Below are 9027 nucleotides of genomic sequence, written 5' to 3'. Positions count from 1 at the left end.
ACAACATCCGAATTTGGCTTGGGCACCCCCTGCCTAACAACAAGTTCTTCCAGGTGTCAACAACGCTTCTGCACGACCACCCGCGAACTACAATTCCTATCGTCAAGGAAATCCTCCACAATTTCAGCAAGGGCAAAATAATTTTCCCAACAATGCAAATATAGGGTATCAAAACAACCGCAACCTTGTTCCCGCTAATCAAGGATATGGCTACCAATATCAACCTGTAAACAATAACCGTGAACTTGTTCCTACTACTCCACTGGTACAATCCGCTACCGATAAAACAGCTGAAACTTTTCTGACTTACATGGATCAACAGAATCAAATCTTAACATCTATCCAACAGTCTCTTTAGCTGTTAGCATAGGATAAAAGTCAAAAGGGCGTGTTCCCTGGCCAAGCAGTTCAAAACCCTAAGCCTACAAACACTGCCTTTGAACTCAACAATGCACCAGGATCTAGTAATGCAAGCCAGGGTGAGGTAAATGCCATTACCACTCTTCATTCTGGCCGAACCATCGACAATAACATACATATGCCAGACGAAGAATTGACAGAAGCCACGACTGACGTTCTTCCAACTCCTACCTCGCAACCTATAACGGACGGAGTTGTTCCTTCCAAATCTACACCCACGTCCTTAGGAAAAGACGCCACTAATCCTTATGCACGATTCCGCTCAAAAGCTCCATTCCCTGCCCGTTTGGCAAAGAACAAACGTGACGAACATTTCGATGAGATCCAAGAAACCTTCAAAAATTTGACCATAAACTTACCTTTTCTAGATGTGCTCCAGCATTTGCCCAAGCATGCCAAGTTTTTGAAGGACATGTGCACCACCAAACGACGTACGAATGTTCCTCAACAAGCGTTCCTCACTAATCAGTTTCCCTCGATTACTACTACCAATGGTGTGGTTAAATACAAAGACCCAGTTCGACCAACTGTACCATGCACGTTGGGCGACAAGTATACCGCTACCGCACTTTTAAACCTAGGCACAAGTGTTAACCTACTTCCCTACTACTTATTTAAGTAGTTAGGTCTTCATGAATTAAAACCTACCAATATGACTCTATAACTCGCGGATCGCTCCATCAAGTACCTAAAGGGCATAGTAGAAAACGTCATGGTCAAGGTCCAAGATTTTTACTACCCCATTGATTTTGTCATTCTAGATACCGAAGTGGCATGTGATTCCATTCCTATCATCTTGGGACGTCCATTTCTTGCAACTGCTAACGCTCTCATAAATTGTCAGGACGGTTCGATGACGTTGTCTTTCGGGAACCTTTCTATCGAACTCAACGTGTTCAAATTAATGAAACAATTTTCTGATCCTATAATGGAGGGTGATATTAGCTTGGTTGATAGTCTGGCACACGATTATTTTACAAACTCTTTTCCCGAAGACGAGGTACGCCAATTTCTTTCTTTTGATAATCCTGAGTTTGACGATGACTCGTACATCAAGGATGTTCATGCATTATTAGAGTCAGTACCACTCTTTGATCCTACTACTGCGGTACTAACTGATCCAGAAGAACCGGACTCGATCTTTTTCATTGAAGAGACGGTCGCTCACGAATCCTTAATCCCCAATCCTCCAACTCCGGATTTAAAACCTCTACCCTCTAATTTGAAGTACGTGCATCTCGATCCCGATGGTAGTCACCTTATAATAATTTCTGCTCACTTAACTACCGACGAAAAAGCATGTTTGATTCGTGTCATTCGTGAACACCGCTCCGCTATCGGTTGGTCCTTAGATGATATCAAGGGAATAGACCCTAGCATATGCACGCATCGTATACATCTCGATGACGGCTCAAAGACATCGCGAGAACCGCAACGTCGCCTTAACCCCGCCATGAAAGAGGTGGTGAGAGAGAAAGTTTTATGTTTACTTGATGCGGGTATCATATACCCTATCTCTGATAGTGATTGGGTTAGTCCTGTTTACGTTGTTCCTAAAAAGTCCGGCATTCAAGTTGTACAGAATGAAAATGGTGAATGCATTTCCACTCTCATTCCATTAAAATGGAGAATTTGCATTGACTATCTCAAACTTAATGCCAGAACGCGTAAAGATCACTTCCCTCTCCCATTCATTTACCAGATGCTAGAACGTTTAGTCGGTCATGCTTACTATTGTTTTCTTGATGGCTATTCTGGCTACTTCCAAATTGTCATCGATCCCGCCGATCAAGAAAAGACAACTTTCACATGTCCCTTTGGAACCTTTGCATACAGACGAATGCCTTTTGGTCTTTGCAATGCCCCGGGCACCTTCCAACGCTGCATGCTCCACATTTTTAGTGATATGGTGGAACGTTATATGGAAGTCTTCATGGACAACTTTTCCATTTATGGAAATTCCTTTGACGAATGCCTATCCAACCTTTCTAAGGTGTTGACGTGTTGCGAAGAGAAAAATCTGGTACTTAATTAGGAGAAGTGTCATTTCATGGTTACCAAAGGACTTGTTCTAGGTCATATTGTTTCGAAAGACGGGATAGAGGTTGATAAAGCTAAAATCATTAAAATTGCTTCGCTACCTTTCCCACATACAGTTCGTGATATCCGTGCCTTTTTAAGACACGCTGGGTTTTACAGGAGATTCATTTAGGATTTTTCTAAGGTTGCTCGACCCTTAACCAATCTCCTTCTTAAGGATGCGGTATTCGATTTCAATTACAATTGCAAACAAGCTTTTAAAACTCTAAAAACCACCCTGACTACCGCTCATATCATTCAACCCCCTGATTGGTCTCAACCATCCAAACTGATGTGTGATGCTAGTGACTTTGCCATTGTCATTTACTATGCTAGTAAAACTCTTAATGATGCTCAACGTAATTATACAATAACTGAGAAAGAGTTCCTAGCTGTTGTCTATGCTTTGGATAAGTTTCGCCCTTACCTAGTTGGATAATCCACCATCGTATATACTGACCATGCCGCACTTCGGTACTTACTCGCGAATAAGGACGCGAAACAGCGATTATTCCGTTAGATCCTTCTCTTACAAGAATTCACCCTGGAAATCAAAGACAAGAAAGGAACCGAAAATATCGTGGTTGACCATTTATCAAGGCTGGTTGGTGACATTGATAGTGATTCTGAAGCCATCTGTGATTCCTTCCCAGATGAATATTTGTACTCCATTTTCTCATCTCTATGGTACGCGGATATCGTTAACTACCTACTTACTGAAGAAGTTCCTTCCTCTTGGGATGACCCCTACCTCTTTAAGTATTGTTCTGACCAACTCATTCGTCGCTGCCACTACACCAAAAAAGGCCAAAAACGACGGTAATTGCCATCCTAAATCGAGATTTACGACGGGAAATGGTGTCCCAGAGTTCGTCGCGAAAAGCTCTGTTAATATTAACGCCGGGAAACTGCGTGGTAACTTGAATTAGAATTGCGACGGGTGTGAGACATTTATTGCCGTCGTTAATTATACGACATTCAAAGCCGTCGCAAATCTCCTTTCTACGGCAACTTCATATTTTCAAATCTAGAACGTACCACCCGTCAGAATTTTAAGGCCCTAAGTTTAGGACACACATTTCTGTGATACATTGTTGTTGGAAAGTCAATTAACGACACTATGCCCCGTCGTATTTGTTTAAATTAATGTTTTTTTTAATAATTTTTTTTTCATAGAACCTATTTTTCCCCGACATCGCTACTAAATACTACATAATTCTCATTCTCAAATCATAAAATCAATTACACAAACATGCTAAAACAACACATTTCAAAAATTGATATATTATACATTGGTTTTTCAAAATTTACAATGTTTTCGAGTTGTTGATTGCCAATAAATAACTAGGCTTTCAAAGTACACAAGGCATCATAAGAACATAATGGAAAAAACAATTTGTACTTTGAAATTCCTATCTTCATCACCCTTACGCAATTTGTTCTTCCATTGAGTCGCACAACCTTTCATGAGGGTAAAGAGCCTCGAGAATTTATTTTCTAGAGATGGGACAAGCAGCTAGCCAAAGCAGAGGCAAACATACAACACGGCAAGAGCATTATCAATGCAGCGCCACTCCAGCAAGAGCAGATTACGGTTCGTCCGAATGAACCTGGAAGTTAATGTACAAGACTACTAATTATGGCCAGATACTTAATAATAACATTCATATATTAAACACTAAAATCAAATAATTAACACAAAGGGCACTACTGAAAGCATCAAGGTTTAAGTATCTAGTAGACTATTTATCATTGAAACTATCATGTAAGATAAGAGTTGTCGTGAAAGCGAGTTTAACACTATCATATGACGGACTCAAGAAAAAAAAATGTACAGATTCAAAATGATATAATTCTCATGTTCATAGAAACTTACCCATTCAAACTTGGGAGTCTGCAAAGATATGAAACCTCTAAACTGTGCATGGGCTAGTTGTTTGTTCCTACTTGAATGGGTTTAAGGTGCACCCCGCCTTCAGAAGGAAGTGGTAGTATCCTCAAACTGAATAACTTAAAAAACCAAACACATATGGGGCCCAAGGAAGCACAAAAAGCATATAAATGAATTTATATTCTAAAAAGAACCAAAGCAAATATATGTGATGTTATAAGCAAATTCCTAACTATAAATCAAGAATTGTTCAAGTCATTCAATTTTAAGTACCTGAGAAATATTTCCAAACATATCATTTGAGAAATACTTCCAAACATATCATTCCTCTTGTATGTTGAGCTAGTTTCTCTTTAAAATGAAGAATGCAGGAAAAGCACAAGACCCATCCATACTTGTATAAGCAGCCACAAATAGCTACGACGTTCTTGTGACCTTACCATCAGAACTTTCCTTAATCTAAAATAAATACACAAACCCAATAAGCGTAAAATAGTACTGCAGTGAATCTAGAAGATATACTAGCAAAGAATAGACAAAACCAATTTATCTTGAAGTTAGACAATACGAAAAATGGGAACTGAAATCTTGAAGTTAGGCAAAGATAGGATGCATTGAGTATCACAAAAAACTGTAGCAACTCGAGAATATAATATATCCTATTCTACTTTTCGACTACCTTTATGCAAAAAGGGTGTTGTCAACTGTGAAGACAAATGTGGAACTTCCTTCAGAGAAAAAGACTCACTTTATTCCTAAACCTCGATCGGCTTAGCTCGATTGTACCCTTCGCTCATCTTTCTTTATAGTATATAAAGAAAGTAGCCGACAAAAGCATAGCTTACGGGAGTTACCTTGAGAACTAACAACCTGGATTTCTCTTTGGCTACTGCTTTGCTAGTAAAGGATTCTATCCAAACTTAATTTCTATGCGCAGAATCACATGTTTAACCATGCCTAGGGTAGGTTTAACCTAGAAAGAGTCCTATACAGGCGTTCTCGTCTACAAGAAACAGCTAATCTTGTAGATTCCTTTGTATCGGATAGGCAATTGCTTAGAAAAGTCAGCTTTGTCTTCGCCCGAAAGTAGGCTTCTTACGCCGTTCTTTTCCGGGTAAAGCGAAACCTCATATAGTTGAGTTTCGAACTTAATTCTAGTCTGACTTATCGAAAACAGGATGCGAACTAATTCTGATCTGAAAAGACCGAGGAAACAAAGTAAGATTTTCTATTCTGGGATCAGCTTAGCTTTAGACCCGCCCGATTAGACCCTGGCTTAGCTGACTTACTACAGAGTAGCGCACTTATGTTCTTATCTTAGCTGACTTCTAGAAAGCTAAAAGCAGAGACTAGTAGTTTGTAAATGGTATTTTCTTTTTACTTAGCAACAAAAAGTTTAATGATTAATATATGGATAGCCTAGCAGAGCAAAGATGTGCCAAAATATAAGCACGAAATGTATCTTATATATTCGAAACGCACATATTGCAATGTTGAGAGTAGAGCCCCATAAATTCCCTTGTTTCCCTCAAGCAGACCACCGCTTTATCTCAAGATCCGAAGTGTCTCCGCCTCCTCAGAACAAACAGAAAAGTAAGATTTGAGAAGTGATGTTTATTTCAAGTGCTCAATAGAAGGCGTACATGAAAACACAACTCCTTTATAAGTGCTAAGCATCTAAAAACTGATTGGATGGAAGTGTTAATATCTACAAAGCAGAGGCATTTTTAGATAGAAACTCATAACAGCGAGGAGCAAACCAGTAATGTTGATGTTGATCTGCAAAACTTACATGTCTCTCTGTCTGATCTCTCTGAGTTTGACGGTCACGCTCATTCTTTTCTGCCAATGCTTTTGCCTGAGGACAGAGACTCCATAAAAAACTTGACAACAATTTTCATAAAAAAGAGAAATAATATTGATGAATAATTTAGTATGAAACTAGTCAATGCACTTGAATAGGTTTTCTACATTTATAAGATGACAAGTAAAGATAATCATAAACACAAACAAATAGAGAAAAGCTAATCTCCACAGACCGCTGGCCTCACATTATACGTTGGTGGCGATCCAGTCTAAAGCTCTTCGCCTTTCTTTTCTTCGCCCCCTCAACGTCCCGAATTCTCCGGATGACGAAGCACCTTTAACAAAGTAGAATTTAAGCAATTAGCATACTTTCTCGGGAGCTCTCTTGATTACTATTGCCGGGAAGGCTTCTTCGCACAAGAGAAAAGTGTAAAATCAACAAGATTACCTCCAAAGATTGAAGTGAGATCATCAACAATATTTGTAGTTGAGGATGCCTTCCGCATGGTCGACGAGGTTCCAGAAGATGTCTGACGGGCTGTTTCAGGTGCTGGTTTTTTTTTAAATTGGGACTCAAAAGTAGACTCCTGATGCAGAAAGCAAAGACGAAAATAATAGTCTGCTAATATTTCAGGAAAAAAAAACAATATCTTGCTTCTAATCTTATTCCCCTAAGTGTACCGAAGTTGTGGTTCTGTTAGGCCTTGGTGCACTGCTAGCTCTACCGCCGAAGAAAAACTCCAGATCATTCTCATTCTTTTGTTGACTCTCTCTCGCAGCAGCCCTCTCACGAGCCTCTGTAGCAGCCCTCTCACGAGCCTCTGCAGTTGCCCTCTCAGAAAGTTTGCTCTTTTTTGCCGGGTAATCCGCTTCACTCTTTGCAACAAAGAACTCTCTCTTTTGCTTCTACAGCTACCTTCTCTGCTCTTTCCTTAGCGTCGGCTGCTGCCCTTCACGTGCCTGAGCTTGTATTCTCTACACAGCAGCACGTGCCTCAGCATTGACCTTATCAACAGCAGCCTTTTACACCCTTAGGTGAGCATCAGCAGCTACTCTCTCACGTGCCTCCCTTGTAGCCTCCAACCTCCTTCGCTCTCTCTCTTTCTCCTCCCTTTCTCTCTGCTCCCGTTCACGATATAATCTCTCCTGTTTTTGTCTTATTTCTTGCTCTTGAGCCTCGTGCAAAGCTTTCCCATCACCTCTTCCGCCTCGACCACGGCCCCGGCCACGCCCTCCTGGATTGTAGTACTTTTCCCTTTTCAGCGGGATTCAGAAACTCATTTATGCTGACACACTACAAGAACAAAAGCATTTAGAAAAATGATACACATGAAAACACCAACTAGAAAACAAAAAGAACCAAATAATCACAGTTAACAATACTAGAAGCAATAGTCACACATTCTGATGAGCATACAACATTAGTTGCGGTTCTAGGAATCAAGCACTTCAAAACAAGGAAATAGACGCTTGATAAATGCGGCAAATTAGCTTTAACATGAAACTTGCATATAAATGACATGAATTCGCACTGACTACAGAATATTACACATGATGTAATCTTAAATTTGTGAAATTTATGCAATTTACAAATTTAGAGATCAATAAATGCAAGTGTAGAACCAACCATCCACACCTTTTGTTGTAAATTACCAGAAAAAGAAAAAAAAAACACATTATTGTCAAAAACTCAAAATTTCAGTGTCGGGACATTATCGATTCATAACAATGTAATGGAACACGTAAAGAAACAACATACAATATTAATAAAGTTAACTTAATAAAGTTAACTGTACAGATTTACAAAAAAATAAAAAAAAAAAAAAGTAAATTTGCTCCGAATGTTCTCCAAAATTAAACAAAAAGTAGATAGAAAACTAGATATCCATCACATTTGAAAGATTTCAAAGATATGTACATAAAAAATCTCAATCGTCATCGAATGTTAAGATGGGGCAAAACATGCACGAGTATAGATTCATACCATCACAAGATTGTGTTGTCAGCAAATTTAACACATTAATAACTTTAGGGAACATGTGAAGAAGTAATATATAATTTAATGATGCTTAACTACGCATTTTATCTTTCCCAAGCAAACTTTTACTAAAGTAAAGGATTTCCGAGCTGCTCCAAACGGTAAGGGCGACCCAAATGTGCAATGTTTCTTTTATTTATAAAAGAGCGCTATCCAAAAGTAAGAGAGAGAAAAGGTATGGCCCGAGTAGAGCTAATAGTTCTCAACTCAAACTAACACATATTAATCTTAGCCAATATATAGAGAGATCGCCAGAGCGGGTTCTTTTTTTTCTTGCTTTGAATATAATATAAAATAATAAAGGATTGGCTGATCAAACTGGAGGGGAGCTTTAACTCTGTAAATGGTATGGCAAATTTCATAACCCAGATGGGCTCAGCTAATGCAAGTTCCGTATCTCCCTAGAATTTTTAAAGAGAGTATTTACTCCTACCCGAGCTTGGGCTACTATGAGTTACTTAAAATCATATGTTTATTGGGGAATGTTGGCTAGGGCCATAGTTTTAAAGTGGGGTTTTAGAGCTTGCCCCTTTCCAGAGAAGTGAACATATGGGACTTGCAACTCTTTCGCGATTGAGAAAGGTTAAGGTTTCGGATTGAGAAAAAAGTAGTCCCTAGCAGGAGTAGGGGAGGGAAAATAAAAACACGAAAGTGAAAAAAGATATAATACCTCAGAATATAATATTTTTCAAAAGTTGTGTGTCTGACTCGCTTATTCTTATATCAGTTCGGAAGGGGGGATTAGCAGGATCTTTAGCAAGCTATGAATAAGATCATAGCATCATTTTAGTCA

The 9027-nt window shown here is 39.1% G+C and overlaps 1 long non-coding RNA gene across 2 annotated transcripts; it reads right to left on the bottom strand.

The window, feature by feature from the left end:
- Window positions 1-3823: 3823 nt before the first annotated feature.
- Window positions 3824-5898, bottom strand: LOC147522795 (uncharacterized). Of its 2 annotated transcripts, XR_015195611.1 has the most exons (4): window positions 5873-5898; window positions 4664-4849; window positions 4376-4509; window positions 3824-4109 (listed from the first exon to the last, which is right to left on the bottom strand). It is a non-coding gene; the product is annotated as an uncharacterized LOC147522795 (long non-coding RNA). The 2 variants fall into 2 exon arrangements; XR_015195609.1 differs by lacking the exon at window positions 5873-5898 and having other exon boundaries at window positions 4664-5009.
- Window positions 5899-9027: the final 3129 nt, after the last annotated feature.

Source organism: Coptis chinensis, chromosome 1, assembly GCF_015680905.1.
Source record: "Coptis chinensis isolate HL-2020 chromosome 1, ASM1568090v1, whole genome shotgun sequence".
NCBI lineage: Eukaryota > Viridiplantae > Streptophyta > Magnoliopsida > Ranunculales > Ranunculaceae > Coptis > Coptis chinensis.
Note: the sequence above shows the minus strand (reverse complement) of the source record. Positions and strands in the feature narration are given on the sequence as shown.